This window comes from Amblyraja radiata, chromosome 1, assembly GCF_010909765.2.
Source record: "Amblyraja radiata isolate CabotCenter1 chromosome 1, sAmbRad1.1.pri, whole genome shotgun sequence".
In the NCBI taxonomy this organism is placed as follows: domain Eukaryota; kingdom Metazoa; phylum Chordata; class Chondrichthyes; order Rajiformes; family Rajidae; genus Amblyraja; species Amblyraja radiata.
Window position 1 is genome coordinate 100,766,149 of NC_045956.1, and position 19,484 is coordinate 100,785,632.

Here is a 19,484-nt window from a genome sequence, read left to right on the forward strand (position 1 = left end):
GCAGATTAAAACTAAAAGAGAAGGCGTATAACATTGCAAAGATTAGTGGGAAGCCAGAGCATTGGGAAGCTTTTAAAGAACAATAAAAGGTAACTAAACAGGCAATATGTGGAGAAAAAAAGAAATATGAAGTTAAGCGAGCGAATAATATAAAAGAGGATAGCAAGAGTTTCTTCAGTTATATAAAGAGGCAAGAGTGGATGTTGGACTGCTGGAGAATGATGCAGGAGAAGTGATAATGGAGAATAAAGAAATGGCAGAGGAATTTAATAATTTTTTTTGCATCAGTCTTCGCAGTGGAACAGTGTGGAACACAGCAGGCAGCGTGTTGAAAACTGCGCAGCTTGCCGCGAGGAGCAAAGGCATTGTGACGTCATCCAGCTTGCTTTCAGCACGTTAGAATTTAAAAAGATGTCAGATTGGTGAACAATTTTGGTAAAAAAACTCAGGAAATAATGAATAACATTTTCAGATGAGGGGATTTTTGAGATCATAGTAACATAGAAACATAGAAAATAGGTGCAGGAGGAGGCCATTCGGCCCTTTGAGCCATGGCTAAGCAAAAGGATTTGAGTATAGGAGCAGGGAGGTTCTACTGCAGTTGTACAGGGTATTGGTGAGACCACACCTGGAGTATTGTGTACAGTTTTGGTCTCCAAATCTGAGGAAAGACATTCTTGCCTTAGAGGGAGCACAGAGAAGGTTCACCAGACTGATTCCTGGGATGGCGGGACTTTCATATGAAGAAAGACTGGATAGACTTGTACTCGCTAGAATTTAGAAGATTGAGGGGGGATCTTATAGAAATTTACAAAATTCTTAGGGGGTTGGACAGGCTAGATGCAGGAAGATTGTTCCCGATGTTGGGGATGTCCAGGACAAGGGGTCACAGTTTAAGGATAAAGGGTAAATTCTTTAGGACCGAGATGAGAAAAACATTTTTCACGCAGAGAGTGGTGAGTCTCTGGAACTCTCTGCCACAGAAGGTAGTTGAGGCCAGTTCATTGGCTATATTTAAGAGGGAATTAGATGTGGCCCTTGTGGCAAAAGGGATCAGGGGGTATGGAGAGAAGGCAGGTACAGGATACTGTTGGATGATCAGCCATGATCATATTGAATGGCGGTGCAGGCTCGAAGGGCCGAATGGCCTACTCCTGCACCTATTTTCTATGTTTCTATGTCCCCAATCAATAACCCGTGCCTGCCTTCTCCCCATATCCTTTGATTCACTAGTCCCTAGAGCTCTTTCTAACTCTCTCTTAAATCCATCCAGTGATTTGGCCTCCACTGCCCCCTGTGGCAGGGAATTCCACACATTCACAACTCTCTGGGTGAAAAAGTTTTTTCTCACCTCAGTCTTAAATGGCCTCCCCTTTATTCGAAGACTGTGGCCCCTGGTTCTGGACTCGCCCAACATTGGGAACATTTTTCCTGCATCTAGCTTGTCCAGTCCTTCTATAAGATGCTCCCTCATCCTTCTAAACTCCAGTGAATACACGCCTAGTCTTTTCCTCATATGACAGTCCCGCCATTCCAGGGATCAATCTCGTGAACCTACGCTGCACTGCCTCAATCACAAGGATGTCCTTCCTCAAATTAGGAGACCAAAACTGTACGCAATACTCCAGATTAAAAATAGCGGAGTCAGGGGATATGGGGAGAAGGCAGGAACAGGGTACTGATTGGGGATGATCAGCCATGATCACATTGAATGGCGGTGCTGGCTCGAAGGGCCGAATGTCCTACTCCTGCACCTATTGTCGATTGTCTAATATTGTCTCACTGTTTGGGGGAAAAAAGCAGTAGGGATAAGTCTGGAAATTACAGGCCCATGAATCTCACATAACTGTTAGGAACATTTGGAAAGAATCTGAGGAACAAGTTTGTTTACCTGGAAAGGTGGACTGATTAGAAGGAGGCAGCATTTATTTGTCATGTCTCTAAAATCCGATATGCTTAAGGAGACGAAGGTTTGCTTATCAATAGACAATAGGTGCATTAGTAAGCCATTTGGCCCTTCGAGCCACCTTCGAGCCAGCACCGCCATTCAATGTGATCATGGCTGATCATCCCAAATCAGTACCCATTCCTGCCTTCTCCCCATATCCCCTGACTCCGCTATTTTTAAGAGCTCTATCTAGCTCTCTCTTGAAAGCATCCAGAGAACCTGCCTCCACCGCCCTCTGAGGCAGAGAATTCCACAGACTCACCACTCTCTGTGATCGAGGTTTACAAAATTATAATGGCCTTAGGACTGATAGGATTTGTAAAGACTTCCAAACTCGTGATGTCTTCACTACATGTTTTATTATAGATACTGGTATAACACACACTGTGCCCTAGCTGTCCGTGGTCTGTCACTGGAGCTAGAGAGCGAGAGAGACGTGGGGAGGCTAGAGTTATACTGAAGATAATGGGGAGTGGTTAGTAGTGGTGAGGTCACTATGTTAAAGGAGCATGCACTGATCTACATCCTTTCCCTCGGAAAACAAAGTATTATAGCAGTGACAGTGCGACCACGACTCATACGCTAGAAACACCCCCCGCGTGTACACCGGCAGGAAACAGTTAACACATTCACGCAAACTCCCCGTAACGTACAGGCGGCTTGACCAACCGCCCGGAGCGGGTGCACAGACCACCCTCCCCCCCCCTCCGCAGGAAGAGCAGGGACGAGAGCCGGGGCGGCGACAGGGGAACGGGCAGGAGGACTTGCCGGAGAGGGAGGACGAGGAAGTATGGTGCAGCACCATCAGGCAGAGATGAGCGACGTTCGGGCCAGCCACGGCGGATGACATCCGCCAGCTGCTGCAGGGCAGGATCCTTGGCAGTGTGATGGATCAGGGACTGCATCTGCTGGGAAGGCACAATGTTAACGTTTAATACCATCAGGTCAGACGACTCGTACGGGTGTTGGGCAGTGGACGTCAGCGGTGCGCGGGACAGCGTGTCGGCCACAAACATGTCCTTGCCCTTGCGGTACACAATTCGAAAGGACAAGCGCTGGAGCTGCAGCATCATACACTGTATGATGAGGCAACGTGTATCGGCTTATTCAGGATCGTGACCAGCGGCTGGTGGTCGGTCTCAATAGTTGGTCTCCAATTGGAGGCGTGGGTTCGAATCCCACTTCTGACACCATGTAAAGACTTCCAAACTCGTGATGTCTTCACTACTTGTTTTATTAGAGATACTGGTATAAAACACACACTGTGCCCTAGCTGTCCGTGGTCTGTCACTGGAGCTAGAGAGCGAGAGAGACGTGGGGAGGCTACAGTTATACTGAAGATAATGGGGAGTGGTTAGTAGTGGTGAGGTCACTATGTTAAAGGAGCATGCACTGATCTACAGGATTGATTTAGCAAGGAGGTTGAGACCTAGATGGCATATTTTTAAGATGAGGGGAGAAATTTAAAGGAAATCTGAGAGGGAGCTTTTTTTTGCATGGAGGGTGGTAAATATCTGGAATGCCAGAGGAGGTAGTGGAGGCAGATAGAATTGTAATGGTTGAAAGGCATTTGGACAAGTACTTGAATAGAAAGGTTGTAGTGGGATACAGGCCTAATGTGGTAAAATGGGACGAGTGTAGATCGGCACCACAGTTGGTATACACAAATACACGGTATAGATAAATGAAAGATCCTTTTCTATGTTGCATATTTCTATGATTTTATAACTAATCGTGACCAATTAAATCTAGGCCACATGCTATCAGTTCTGAACCAACATTGCTGAAGTATAGATTATTTGTTAATTAAAAAGTGAATTCACACCTTTTCTCAATGTAGGGGTATATCAGAATCATACAAGTGAACATGTGCTATCAAGATTAGTATTGATTCTTGCAGTGCAATGCAGTCCTGAAGCAGGGGATAAGTAAATCCTTGCTGTCTGTTCATCTTACTTGGTATGATAAAGAGCATTGTAAGGGACAATGACCCAGGTTCCCTCCGAAATTATCAACTGAAATATTAGCTGATTGCTCTTTAAACACAATGCTTGAGCTGCTGAGTATTTCAACATATTCTGTTTTGCATGATTTCTGCAGTACTTATCATTTGAAGTTATGCCAAACTTTTATGGATAACTGGTTAGCCACAGCTGGCATAATGTATCCATAACTGGGCACTATACTTGAGAAATGGCATAAAGATGTTGGATTAGAGTAGAAGGGACTAATTGACATGATGCTAGGAATTGTCAGATTTTTGAAAAGACGTGCAACTGGTATTCTCATTACAAGCAGAAATTTACATGGGAGACTACCAGTTTTTATGAAATATTTGATAGAATAATTGCCTTTCCAGTGCAGAAGTCTGTAGATTGCGGTGTAGACTGCATTAACTAAAAGGATGGTGGAAATAGATTCACTAATTTATCATTGCTTTCAAATGGAAAAATAACATATTCTTGAAAGAGAAATTGTACAGCAGTATGTTAAAAGGGCATGGATGTCAGACTAATTAGTTACATCTTTCAAAGAACTGGCACAGGCTAAATGATTCCCTTATTCCATGTGATCAGGTAAATCACTGGAACTGCAGACTTGCTCGTTAAAGCCTTTTGATTATAGAAGAGGAATGCTATAATTAGTATGGTAGTTATGTTTCATTATATATTTTCAAAATGGAAACCAGCGGATCTTGAGATTTGGCCAGTTTGATCCAGAAGATCACCTTACTGGAGGCTTGTTTGAAAAGAAATGTAAACACAATGTGGTCATGTAAGCTTAGATTTGATTCACCAAACAAAAATGCTGGAGCAACTCAGCGTCAGGCAGCATTTTTGCTGGGAACGGATGGATAACTTTTCAGACTAATGGAGAAAGGATGTGAAGAAAGCTGGAAAAGAGACCAAGGATTAGCAATGTTACAAAATTTTAAGATTTTAAAAATGAAGTCTGCAATTTATTCCATCAGATAAAGCATAAAAACAAGTTTAATTTGACACCTAATTCATTTTCATATCTTCAGTATTAAAAAAGTTATGGCCATTTTCATACTCTGAAATTAGCATCTTGTTCCCTATTGCTTTTCCATTGACTTAACTCAAAAGCCGTGATCGAGGACAGTCAAAAGCTAAAAGTTGTAGCTAATTACAAAATTCAATTACTAGATCTAAACATCTATCCATTTCTTAAGAAAAGGTCAACGTTTTTAAATAGCCTAAGTGTCCAAATAACATTCACACAAGAATTCACAATATAGCATGATTTTAAAATCTCATTGTCATGAATTTATAGGCCAAATGGAAGGAATTTAATGTTTAATTCCCGTAAATTAATGGGCATTTTAATCATTTGCGAGTTGTTTTTTGTGGAACGCGATCGATTGGAACGTTGTGGTTGCAGTGAATTTGAACCCCATATCGGCAGGAAAAACACTGCTGGTTCGTATGGGGCCAAAATCACATTTTCGCCACTGAAATTTGGATTAAAGTAATCCTAAGAAGCAAGTTTATATGTAAATTAACGACTTACCTTATGTTTTGTCCCCTACGTGAGATCCGTCCCGTTGACGGCGTTAGAAGCAGCTTTTTATTTTACTCCAGGGATTAAATTGTCCCGCGATTTTTTATAAAAAATTTTTACATTTTTTAAAAAACTTCCAAGAACGGAAGTCGGAATGATTTTTCTGCAGCTGCTGAACAGCCTGAAAATTTTCGACTCCGACAGGCAGGAGAAAGCGGTATTTTAATCCCCCCCCCCCCCCCCTCAAAGGCGCCAAAGTCACGCGCAAGGCCAGTGGCAGAACTGCAGCGCCGCTGAAGGTAGGTATTGTAACATCGCTACTAGGATTGCAGCATTGCCTAGCGAGTGATAGGTGGATGCAGGTGATGGGGAGGGTGTTTGGCAAATAGGTGTAGTAAATAGCAAACACTAAAGGTGAAAAGGAGACAAAATTGTGACAACAAGTGTAGCAAACACAAATTCAATGAATTAATAAGGCCAATACTAGTGTAAAGAAACCCCAAAGCCCCTCTGCGACCAGTTAGTATTAGGTAATCTTTGAGCCTGATGGTTGTTAGGAAGAATCTGTTTTTGAACCTTATGGTTAAGGTTTTATACTTTCCTCCTGGTGAGAACATGGGCAGAGAAGTGTTGGTCTTTGATATCAACTGCCTTTTTGATTTGCTTGTTGCTGCAAAATTGGTAAATGCAATCATCTTCTCTTTCCCACTCCCCCCCCCCCCCCCCTTACATTAGCCATAATGGATAACACAAGTTTCTAACATTGAGCAACATTCAGAAACTATTAAAATGAATTCATTACTGTCATGTAATTAAATCATACATTTCCAATTTACTTATTAAGATGAGCCTAGTTCAATTCCAGCCCAAGGATGTTTTTTCAAAACCCACCCAATCCTGTCATGCTCTATTCCTGTCAGGCTTGTGTTGGGAGCCATGTGTTAATATGATTTTTTTACACAAGATCCCTATGTATAATCTTAAGAATAGTAGCATCATGCATTTCACATTGGGCAATCATCTTATTTATGTTGTTATAATCTTTCTTCTAAATGCCTCAAGAATGAACTAGTTTCCCTTTATCCTCTGCAATATTGCTTTATCAAATGTTGAATTTACATGTCAACTGCTACTGTAAAACACTTCTTAACAAAATAATTAAACTGACATTTCATGGTTTAGTTTACAGATACAACATTCACACGAGTTCTGTTATACCACTTTCCCATCCACTCCCTATACATAATAATTAACCTACAAACCGCATGTATTTGGGATGTAGGAAGAAGCCAGAACACCTAGAGAAAACCCATGCGATCACAGGGAAAATATACATAATCCACAGAGACAGCTCCCGAGGTTGGGTTTGAATCTGGATCTCAAGCGCCGTGAGGCAGCAGCTGTTAACAATTGTGTCACCACAGCAACCCACACCCAGCTCTGTCACAACCCTGGGCACAACTATAAATATTGTGTGACCTCACTATTCAGATAGCGTGTATCCACAACTAGACTTTTAGAAATTCTCTTCTATTTTGTTAATAGTTTTATTTAATCGCAACCATGCATGCACAATTACTTGATGGCAGGGGTAGAAAATTCACATCTATATGTCTGTGAACAAGAGAACTCCTCCTTTCTTGGAATTGAAGGGCCATGGAACGATCACCAGTTATTACCTTAAATGTTTAAATCTGTTTAATCTGTATTTTAAAAACAAACCCGATCTGCTTTTATCTTCCATTTTAGCACCTCATTTTGTATTGGTAAATTCATTTTCCTGCATTTCAATGTATTTTACCACACTTTGTCAAACAGCCAAGGCTTATTCAGCCTTTAATGTAGTTATTTATATCTGTTCATCAAATTATATATTTTATTTAAAAGCAAACTTTAAATGCTCACATATCTTTTTCGTATTATGCTAAAACTCCAAAATCTAATGGTGCATAAGAATAGTTTCAAAAACAGAACCCTTCTAAAATGTATGTGGGGCAGAGGATATATGTACTATTTTGAAGATGGGAAGCCTGAAAGGCTTTTGGAAAATAAGAATTCTATGATAAATCTGTCATCGAGATTGTGTCCAAATCATGACCGCAGGAATGTGGGACATGTGAAAAGACCATAGAGAAATCTTCTTTGGGAGTAAGGACTATAAGGAGGGGATATTTATGAGCTGTTCAAAATCATGGAGAGTTTTGCTGCAATAAATGGGAAGCTGCTGCTGGTAGGCAGAAGAGACGGTGGCCAAAATGTAAGGAATTGGACAAATGACCAAGGCACATTTTATGCAGCAAAATGCAATCAGGAATATTGACAGAAAGCAGATTCAGCTTACAAAAAGGAAATGGAAAAAAGCTTGAAAGAAAAGTGGAAAGGCATAAGAGTTGCCCTGCTCTTTTATATGTAAATCTATCTCTCATGATTGTGTGTTCTATGAGTGAGTGTTTTGTGGTTTGTAACAGGCTCGAGGTAAGTGGGATGCTACTGGAAAATTTGAGTCTAGACAAAGCTGGTACTTGGTACTCTATTTCTCCTATCCACAACCTTTAATGTAATAAATGACTCCATTCAGCTGCAGCTTTTATGTTGTATGGTTGCAGGGTACTTTGGTTTCATTTTTGATTTCTCAAACTGTATTTGGAAAAGCCCTGCAATGATTTCTTCAAGCACCACTGCACAATTAGCTTTGGAAGACACAAAGTGCTGGAGTACATCAGTGAGTCACGCAGCACTACTGGAGAATATGGGTAGGTAACATTTTGTATTGGATCCTTCTTCAGACGGAAACATTACCTATCCATGTTCTTCATAGATGCTGCCTGCCCCACTGGGTTACTCTGGCCCTTTGTATCTTTTTTTGTTTGTTCATAAGGTATAGGAGCAGAATTAGGACATTCGTGCCATCAGGTCCACTCCGCCATTCAATCGTTGCTGATCTATCTTTCCCTCTTAACCCCACTCTCCTGCCTTCTCCCACTGACACATGTTAAGCTGGCATGCTTGGAACTTCCAGTTTTCCAGACAATTGGACATATTCCAATTAGTACTCACAACATATTTTGAATTAATATTACAATGTAGTATGATAAAGATTCCAGCAAACAATGTGTGTTTCAAGCTAATGTGGGAAATGGGATGTCAGAGAATTCCAAGGGCGTATAGGAAGCTGAACCTGCTGAGTTTCAAGAAAGTGCTGGAAGAGCAACTAGATCTGTTTCAAGGGAGGGTGGAAATGGAACCTCATTTGGTTTAATGAGAGTGCGTGAACTGGGACCCAGCTCTGTCAAAGTGAAGGTGGGAGCTGGGGCCTAGGCCTGTCACAGAGGGATGGCATTAGCTGCCAGCTGCTGATTCATTGAGATTTCCAATCAATTGGATAGCCGATTATCAGAGTTTTACACTATGTAGAATACCAAACGCAGTCTATCAGGTATCAGTACCTCTGCAAAATCTGCTCCCTCCCCATTTCTGTCCCAAGCCGAACCTTTCACAACATCGATGTTGTGTTTGACATGAGTTTTTGTCTACATATAATAAAACTCTGATATCAGCTATCTGATTGTTCAGAAATCTCACTGATTCAGCACTGGTTCCTGCAGTGTAAACTCATCTGGGTTGCTGGAAAAGTTATTATAATACCGTGTAACATCTTAAAAGAGAATTCAAAACGTGTTGGAATATTAATTGGAATAATATCGAATAGCTTGGAATAATCCGGCTGCACCACAGTTCAGGATAATGGGACTGTATAATTATATATTCCCTTAGTGTTTGGATGAGTGATATATTATGGGGTACAATAGAAACAGCTTATGGACAATATTCATGAATGGAACCCTTTCATTACCCAAGGACTGCCTGTAAAGGCCTTTCTCACACAGTTTTAATGGGTCCACCTCTCATAACTGATTTAAACTTTCTAGAACATAATCTCTAGAATACTCTCTCTAAAATGTATCACATTTAAAAATGTCTACTCTTTGGCAATTTCTTTGATAAAACCTTTTGGTCATTGTTTTTAATATCTTAATGATTGGGCGAGAAATTATCTTGGTATTTTTTTTGAGGAAAGTAGTTATTTCAATAGAAATACTAGAATTTGAATACTGAGTATGGTAGGTATGTTGCAAAGCGTACCTGAAGTGTCGCTGAAAATCTGTCCCAGCCCGTGTGCGCGATTTTGGCGCCGTTTAGAGGGGGGCGGGTTTAAAACGCGATTTTCTCTAGGCTGTTCAAATCGAGGATGTTCAGCCTAGTTAATTATTAACGAAAATTCGCTGGCAGATTCCGTCGCTTGAGCTATTATTAGTTTTAAGGGCTTTATCTAATTGTTATAGTAGTTTAAAAATTAACCTCTAAACCCCCGACCACTGGCAAGCGGCCGGATCTCAAACGGGACAATAGAAGGTAGGCTGTTTATTTTTACATTAAAAAGGGTTTCTTAAGATCCCTTTATACAAAGTTTAATGTTGCGAGGAGCTAATTTTGGGCCCATTATATCCCGCAGTATTTTTCTGGGCATTTGAGGGCACAAATCTACCGCAATGTGAACGTTCTAAACCAGCGCGTTCACAGGATCCCCCTAGAAAGCTGATTTAAATGGACTTTAATTTACAGCAATTGAACACTAAATTCCTTCCATTTGGCCTATAAATTAATGTAAATGAGATTTAAAAATCATGTTTTATTGTGAATTATTTGTGAATATTATTTGGACACTTAGGCTATTTAAAAATGTTAATCATTTATTAAGAAATGGATAGATGTTTAGATCTAGTAATTGAAGTTTGAAATTAGCTACAATTGGGTAACTAACTAATTATCTATTCTATCTATTATATAAAAGTCTGTGCCTGTCGCCTGCCGTCCGTCCGACTGCCTTTCTGCCTTTTGATTCGTTTCCATCGTGTGATGTCACAATGCCCAATGCTCGCAGATGTCCAATCACAATGCCCAATGCTCGCAGATGTCCAATCGGAATGGATCCATTTACATGTACGGCTTCCGGCTGCATTTCTTCCTTTGATTCACTGCAACTCCGAAACCAGACGAAGAATCGCCGACATCTTTTCCATTTCGGTAGAGATTTCACTTTTCTTTCTAAGTATCCGCTCCTCATTACATTTCATCGTGTTTAAGTACACGTTTTTAATCAAATCCTTCCCCCCCCCCCCCCCCCCCAATATTTCAAAAATAAACTGGCTTCTCACCCATAGAATCAGCCCCAGCCCCTGGTGAACGTTCCATCGTGTGATGTCACAATGCCTGATGCTCACAGATGTCCAATCGGAATGGATTCATTTACATATGCCTTTGCAGGAGCCCCAGCCCATGGTGAACGTTCCATTGTGTGATGTCACAATGCCCAATGTTCACATATGTCCAATCGGAATGGATTCATTTACATATGCCTTTGCAGGAGCCCCAGCCCCTGGTGAACGTTCCATCGTGTGATGTCACAATGCCCAATGCTCAAATACATTGTTGCCATAGAGGGAGTACAGAGAAGATTCACCAGACTGATTCCTGGAATGTCAGGATTTTCAAATGAAGAAACACTGGATAGACTCGCCTTGTACTCGCTAGATTTTAGAAGATTGAGGGGGTATCTTATAGAAACGTATAACATTCTTAAGGGGTTGGACAGGCTAGATGCAGGAAGATTGTTCCGGATGTTGGGGAAGACCAGAACAAGGGGTCACATTTTAAGGATAAGGGGGAAATCCTTTAGGACAGAGATGAGAAAAACATTTTTCACACAGAGAGTGGTGAATCTCTGGAATTCTCTGCCACAGAAGGTAGTTGAGGTCAGTTCATTGGCTATATTTAAGAGGGAGTTAGATGTGGCCCTTGTGGCTAAAGGGATCAGGGGGTATGGAGAGAAGGCAGGTACAGGATACTGAGTTGGATGATCAGCCATGATCATATTGAATGGTGGTGCAGGCTAGAAGGGCCGAATGGCCTACTCCTGCACTTAATTTCTATGTTTCCCTCTCATCACCCCTCCCTCTCCCACCCATCCCTCTCTCCCCCACACCCCTTCCCTCTCTACCACCACCCCCTTACCCCTACCCCTCGGTCCCTCTTTCACCACTCCCCCTACCTCTCCCTCCCCACTCTTCCACTTCTATCCCCTTACCCGACGCCTCTCACTTCCCCACCCCTCTCTCTTCCGCTCCCTTCCCCTCTCTCCCCCACCCCTTCCCCTCTGTCCTTCTTCCACCACTCCCCCGTCCCTCTTCTGCCACTCCCGCTACCCCTCTACCCCTCCCTCCCTCCCCAATCTTCCACTTCTCCTCCCCCTCTCCTCACCCCTCTCCCATCCCTCTCTCCCCCACCCCCCTTCCCTCTCTACCCCACCCCCTTCCCTCTCTCCCCCCGCCCCCTTCCCCCTATCCCTATGTCCATCTTCCATCACTCCCCCTACCCCCTCCTCCTCCCTCCCCACTCTTCCACTTCTCTCCCCCTTCCCCTCCACTCTCCCTCCCCACTCTTTCTCTTCTCTCCCCACACCTCTCCCCCTCCCTCCCTCCTCCCCTCCCTCCCCATCCCCCCTCCCCCACATCTCTCTCCCCATCTCTCACCCCCTACCCCGCTCTCCTTTCCCTCCCAAATCTATCCCGTTTCCTCCTCCTCCTCTCCCCTCCCTCCCCTCTTCTCACCCCCCCCGCCGCAAACGCCGTTGGGGAACAGACCCAACGGGTCTGCACTTGGTCTAGTATGCTTTAATTTCAGGTCATCCAAGTAAGATTATTTTATATTTGTTTCAGAATGGTTCAATCTATGATAACTGAAAATTTCATTCAGTTCTCTTAATTTTTAAGAAGGTTATGGGCTTTTGACTGTCCACGATCACAGCTTTTTTGTTATGTCCATAGAAAATCAATAGGGAACAAGATGCTAATTTCCGAGTATGAAAATGGCCATAACTTTTTAAATACTTGAGATATGAAAGTGAATTAGGTGTCAAATTAAACTTCTTTTTATGCTTTATCTGATGGGATAAATTGCAGACTTGATTTTTAAAATCTCAAAATTTTGTAACATTGCTAGAGTATGGTGAATGATTATTGAAGTATATAATACAATACAATACAATTCAATTTATTGTCATTTGGACCCCTTGAGGTCCAAACGAAATGCCGTTTCTGCAGCCATACATTACAAACAAATAGACCCAAGACACAACATAATTTACATAAACATCCATCACATTGCTGTGATGGAAGGCCAAAAAAACTTATCTCTCCCCTGCACTCCCCCCCCCCCCCCCCCCCCCCCCCCCCCCCCCCCCCCCCCCCCCCGATGTCAAAGTCAAAGCCCCGGCGGGCGATGGCAATTGTCCCGCGACCATTAAAGCCACGCTGGGTGATGCAAGGTCGCACACCGGGTTCTTGATGTTAGAGCCCCCGGCGGGCGCTCGCAGTCCCGCAGCCATTCCAAGCCGCGCGGGGCGATGGTGTAAGGCCCCGCTCCAGGAGCTCTTCAACCCCGCAACTCGGGCGGGAGAAGTCGCCGTTGCGGAAGCCCCGAAAAGCGGTCTCCCTCCAGGGACCCGCGGGCTCCCGGTGCCGTCCGCCAAACCCGCAGTTGCAGCCACCGAATCTCCGGAGGTCGGGCCGCAGCAGCGTCCACCACCGCTCCACCCGCTCTGGACTCGGCCAGCTCCGCGACGGTGAGGTGAGTAGTCGGCACCACAGCCCCCGGTCTTCCTGTTGGAGGCCGCTCCTCGTTGCAGCCCCAACGACAACGGAGACCCGACAAAGAAAAGGTCGGGTCTCCCGTGCAGGGAGAGATTTAAAAGTTACCCCCTCCCCCCCACACCACCCCCACCCCCCCACACACATACCCCAACAAAAAATAACAAAAACTACATAAAAACATAGACATAAAATAATAAAAACGCAGACGGACTGCAGAGGCCGCTGCTGACGATAGTCGCGCCGCCCACCGGAAGATAAATTAGTGGGATGCAGTGTCTGCCATGTCTTAAAGATAAATTTACTGCATTTTGCCAAATTTCAAACTAGAATGTTGGTGTGTCTGACAAACCTAAACAAATGTCAAACAAGAGATTAAAATATGTCCTTATAAACAAACAGCTCATCATTACTTTGTGAAATATTAGACAATTCAGAGTATTCACAGTTGTCAAAGACAGTTCCGTTAAAATTTACTTCAGAAGATCATAAGAGATAGCAGAATTAGGCCATTCGGCCCATCACGTCTACTTCACCATTCAATCTATCTCTCCTAACCCCATTCTCCAGCCTTCTCCCTACTTATTTATACTAATTGAATGTATATTATCAGTACAATTGTCTATTTTTAGTACGAGCTAACTAGTATTTCATACATGTTGCTAATCAATTTTTAAAAAAACATCTGGCTGTCACATCAGTTCTGGCATGTTAATCAGTTCACGTCTGGTCAGCAAACATTCTGTTCAAGGGACCAATCTTGGGAAACCTAGTGACGTTGCCATTGCAGAATGTAAAGGAAATGGACAGGTCAGTTGCAATGCTTGAGGAGTAAAGTGATTTTGGTTAAGGAGATGGGTTGAGGGGCAAGGAGGAGATGGTCAAAGAATAGTTGGGGCAGATAATTTAGCAGCTGGGTTGGCACATAGGTCAACTGCCAAATTTTAATGGGCCAGAGGTGAAACCTCTGGGTATTTGGGCAATTGAATTACTTAATCGTGACTCGCATGAGGCAAGTTTCCAACAGTTTAGCATGGGTTAACTAATGCTGATTAGATTTTTCAAACTTTGCAAATATCCACTTCTGCATGAATGGACAAAATATAAAATATTTCAGTGATGTACAGGCAAAAGGAAAATTGCAAGGCATTTCATGCAAGTAGCGTCAAAACAACCCCCCCATTTTTTGTTGTTGTAAAAATGGAATCATATAATACAAAAAAATGGGGCATTTTGTGATTCAATTCTAGATGATAATTCCTTTGTAGAATAAAATGAAACATTTTGTTATCAATTATCTTCTGTCTCACTCTATCAAAGTTTAGCTTTTGATAAATCTATTGAATGTTAATTTTCAAGTAATATAGTGAATATATGCAGATGTATGTAATGAGATATTTGGTATTCAATAGACAATAGGTGCAGGAGTAGGCCATTCGGCCCTTCGAGCCAGCACTGCCATTCAATGTGATCATGGCTGATCATTCCCAATCAGTACCCCGTTCCTGCCTTCTCTCCATATCCCCTGACTCTGCTATCTTTAAGAGCCCTGTCTAGCTCTCGCTTGAAAGTATCCAGAGAACTGGCCTCCACCACTCTCTCAGGCAGAGAATTCCACAGACTCATAACTCTCTGTGTGAAAAAGTGTTTCCTCATCTCCGTTCTAAATGGCTTACCCCATATCCTTAAACTGTGGCCCCTGGTTCTGGACTCCCCCAACATCGGGAACATGTTTCTTGCCTCTAGCGTGTCCGAACCCTTAATGATCTTATATGTTTCAATAAGATCGGCTCTCATCCTTCTAAACTCCAGAGTATGCAAGCCCAGCAGCTCCATTCTCTCAGCATATGACAGTCCCACCATCCCGGGCATTAACCTTGTAAACCTACGCTGCACTCCTTCAATAGCAAGAATGTCCTTCCTCAAATTAGGGGACCAAAACTGCACACAATACTCCAGGTATGGTCTCACTAGGGCCCTATACAACTGCAGAAGGACCTCTTTGCTCCTATACTTAACTCCTCTTGTTATGAAGGCCAACGTCATTCGCTTTCTTCATTACCATTTCACAGTGGTAAAGGAGAAACAATGGGAAAAGCATATCTAAACATGTTGAAAAGATGAAGTTAGTAGATTTATTGTAATTTTAAAAGACGGTGGGAGAAACAGTGTTGCAGAAATGCAAGTCTCCATGGCCTGATGGTTTTGTACACGGGCTATTGAATTTTAAAAAATCACATTGGTCGTAATTTTCCTAACTGCTGCAGTGTTGCAGTTACGTATGCCTTTGTATTGGAGAATTATGAATGTCACATGTTACCATGATTTGAGGGAGAATCAGGCTTGCCAATTTAATATGAAGAAGTTACTGAATGCTTTGAGGGGTAGTGGTGGAAATTTGCTGTTGAGAAAGATAAAGGGATTTGATACAATAGGATTTTCTTCCAGAAATAATACAAAAGAAGGGCACAATGCACATAGGCAAAATGATGGAATTCACACGTAAATGTATTTTTGCATGTTTTAGATTTTTGACTATTAGTAGTAGGTTTTAAAAACTATTTATATAACTTAAAGTAGCCAAATATGCTATCCATTTTTGACTGACAGCATTTTATATTCAAGGAACCTCTAAATCAACATGTAGAGGAACCAACGAGAGAGCAGGCTATTTTAGACTGGGTATTGAGTAATGAGGAAGGGTTAGTTAGCAGTCTTGTTGTACGTGCCCCCTTGGGCAAGAGTGACCATAATATGGTTGAGTTCTTCATTAGGATGGAGAGTGACATTGTTAATTCAGAAACAATGGTTCTGAACTTAAAGAAAGGTAACTTTGAGGGTATGAGACGTGAATTGGCCAAGATTGACTGGCAATTAATTCTAAAAGGGTTGACGGTGGATATGCAATGGAAGACATTTAAAGACTGCATGGATGAACTACAAAAATTGTTCATCCCAGTTTGGCAAAAGAATAAATCAGGGAAGGTAGTGCATCCGTGGATAACAAGGGGAATCAGGGATAGTATCAAAGCGAAGGATGATGCGTACAAATTAGCCAGAAAACGCAGCATACCGGAGGACTGGGAGAAATTCAGAGACCAGCAGAGGAGGACAAAGGGCTTAATTAGGAAAGGAAAAATTGATTATGAAAGAAAACTGGCAGGGAACATAAAAACTGACTGCAAAAGTTTTTATAGATATGTGAAAAGAAAGTGATTAGTTAAAACAAATGTAGGTCCCTTGCAGTCAGAAACAGGTGAGTTGATCATGGGGAACAAGGATATGGCGGACCAATTGAATAACTACTTTGGTTCCGTCTTCACTAAGGAAGACATAAATAATCTGCCGGAAATAGCAGGGGACCGCGGGTCAAAGGAGTTGGAGGAATTGAGTGAAATCCAGGTTAGCCGGGAAGTGGTGTTGGGTAAATTGAATGGATTAAAGGCCGATAAATCCCCAGGGCCAGATAGGCTGCATCCCAGAGTACTTAAGGAAGTAGCTCCAGAAATAGTGGATGCATTAGTAATAATCTTTCAAAACTCTTTAGATTCTGGAGTAGTTCCTGAGGATTGGCGGGTAGCAAACGTAACCCCACTTTTTAAGAAGGGAGGGAGAGAGAAAATGGGGAATTACAGACCAGTTAGTCTAACATCGGTAGTGGGGAAACTGCTAGAGTCAGTTATTAAAGATGGGATAGCAGCACATTTGGAAAGTGGTGAAATCATTGGACAAAGTCAGCATGGATTTACAAAAGGTAAATCATGTCTGACGAATCTTATAGAATTTTTCGAGGATGTAACTAGTAGCGTGGATAGGGGAGAACCAGTGGATGTGGTGTATCTGGACTTCCAGAAGGCTTTCGACAAGGTCCCACATAAGAGATTAGTATACAAACTTAAAGCACACGGCATTGGGGGTTCAGTATTGATGTGGATAGAGAACTGGCTGGCAAACAGGAAGCAAAGAGTAGGAGTAAACGGGTCCTTTTCACAATGGCAGGCAGTGACTAGTGGGGTACCGCAAGGCTCAGTGCTGGGACCCCAGCTATTTACAATATATATTAATGATCTGGATGAGGGAATTGAAGGCAATATCTCCAAGTTTGCGGATGACACTAAGCTGGGGGGCAGTGTTAGCTGTGAGGAGGATGCTAGGAGACTGCAAGGTGACTTGGATAGGCTGGGTGAGTGGGCAAATGTTTGGCAGATGCAGTACAATGTGGATAAATGTGAGGTTATCCATTTTGGTGGCAAAAACAGGAAAGCAGAATATTATCTAAATGGTGGCCGACTAGGAAAAGGGGAGATGCAGCGAGACCTGGGTGTCATGGTACACCAGTCATTGAAAGTAGGCATGCAGGTGCAGCAGGCAGTGAAGAAAGCGAATGGTATGTTAGCTTTCATAGCAAAAGGATTTGAGTATAGGAGCAGGGAGGTTCTACTGCAGTTGTACAGGGTCTTGGTGAGACCACACCTGGAGTAGTGCGTACAGTTTTGGTCTCCAAATCTGAGGAAGGACATTATTGCCATAGAGGGAGTGCAGAGAAGATTCACCAGACTGATTCCTGGGATGTCAGGACTGTCTTATGAAGAAAGACTGGATAGACTTGGTTTATACTCTCTAGAATTTAGGAGATTGAGAGGGGATCTTATAGAAACTTACAAAATTCTTAAGGGGTTGGACAGGCTAGATGCAGGAAGATTGCTCCCGATGTTGGGGAAGTCCAGGACAAGGGGTCACAGCTTAAGGATAAGGGGGAAATCCTTTAAAACCAAGATGAGAAGAACTTTTTCACACAGAGAGTGGTGAATCTCTGGAACTCCCTGCCACAGAGGGTAGTCGAGGCCAGTTCATTGGCTATATTTAAGAGGGAGTTAGATGTGGCCCTTGTGGCTAAGGGGATCAGAGGGTATGGAGAGAAGGCAGGTACGGGATACTGAGTTGGATGATCAGCCATGATCATATTGAAAGGCGGTGCAGGCTCGAAGGGCCGAATGGCCTACTCCTGCACCTAATTTCTATGTTTCTAACCGATTTAGAATTCATGTGGTTTATTGTCAATGGAGTGGGTTTGTGCAGAGATTTTTTGGGGGGGGGGGCATCTTCTTACCCTACACATCTTAATCCAAGGGGTTTTCTTTTGCCCCACATTTTCACCACAAGCTATTTAACCCATCGATTTCTGAATTGCATAAAATTAGACTCGTAACCACTTGTTTACACGATTAATTGGTAATTCAATTTTTTTGCCATTGTGTGTTGTCAAGGGATCTCACTCCAAGTACTTATTCATTTCAAATAATTACTTCCAGTGAGGTACATCTTGCTTAGTGGTTTTCTTTTTGTAATTAAATATGAAGTTACAATCTAGGGGAAATTAAAACAGAATGCTGGAAATAATCAACATGAAGAAAATAAAAAGTTTATGTTTGGTTGATAACTGTTCATCAGAACCAAAAGGTCGTTGACCTGAACATTTTTCTTCACTGACTTGTGTATTTTCAGTATTTATTTTGCATTTCTAGCATCTTTTGGTTTTATGCTTCACAATGCAGTTTATTGTCTTGACTATTGTCGAGTTTATAGTCATATGCGCAGGTAAGTCAAGGTAATGAACAATGAGGAAAAATCTAGTTTGTATCAGCATCACAGGCATGCAGACTTGGACAAACACACTGGAAAAAAATGTACATATATATTAATTTTCCATAAACTTCTAAACGAAACAAGACTTTCAAAAACCAAGGCATTAGTGCAAAAACATAATTAGACATAATCACAAGACTATAATGTTCCATTGTCAAAGTGGGATTACGGTTACGTAGCTTAGTTCAAGAACCTGATAGTTGTGGGAAAGTAGCTATCCCTTATGGACTTGTTCCACTTGGGCATCATTTGCACGTCATGCAGGTGCCGCGCGAGGATTTTGAGCATCCCAAAATCCTGGAGCGCAGCACGCTCACCGCGTGTCACTGCCTACGTCACCACATCTCACGACGTGCATGTGCGTGTAAAGCACGCAATGCGCGCGTTACTGCGTTGTGACGCGTAAATTATGTCGCGCAAATAACGCCCAAGTGGGACAGGCCCATTAGCCTGGAGGTGTGGAACTTTGGGCTTCTGTACCTCCTGCCTGATGGTAACAGTGAGAAGAGGGAATGACCTGGATGGTGTGATATTTGATAATGGATATCACATTCAAGAAGCAGCACGTTACATAGATGCTTTCGCTTGATGGGAGGGCTGTGCCTATGGTGGACTGGACTGAATCCACCACTCTCTGCAGCCTCTTGCATTCCTTTTGAAAT

The 19,484-nt window shown here is 42.7% G+C and overlaps 1 protein-coding gene across 2 annotated transcripts in view; it reads left to right on the plus strand.

Annotated features, from left to right (window-relative positions):
- The window catches only part of ube2k (ubiquitin conjugating enzyme E2 K), an 88,327-nt gene that overhangs the window by 36,383 nt on the left and 32,460 nt on the right, over nucleotides 1-19,484 (plus strand). The window lies entirely within an intron of this gene.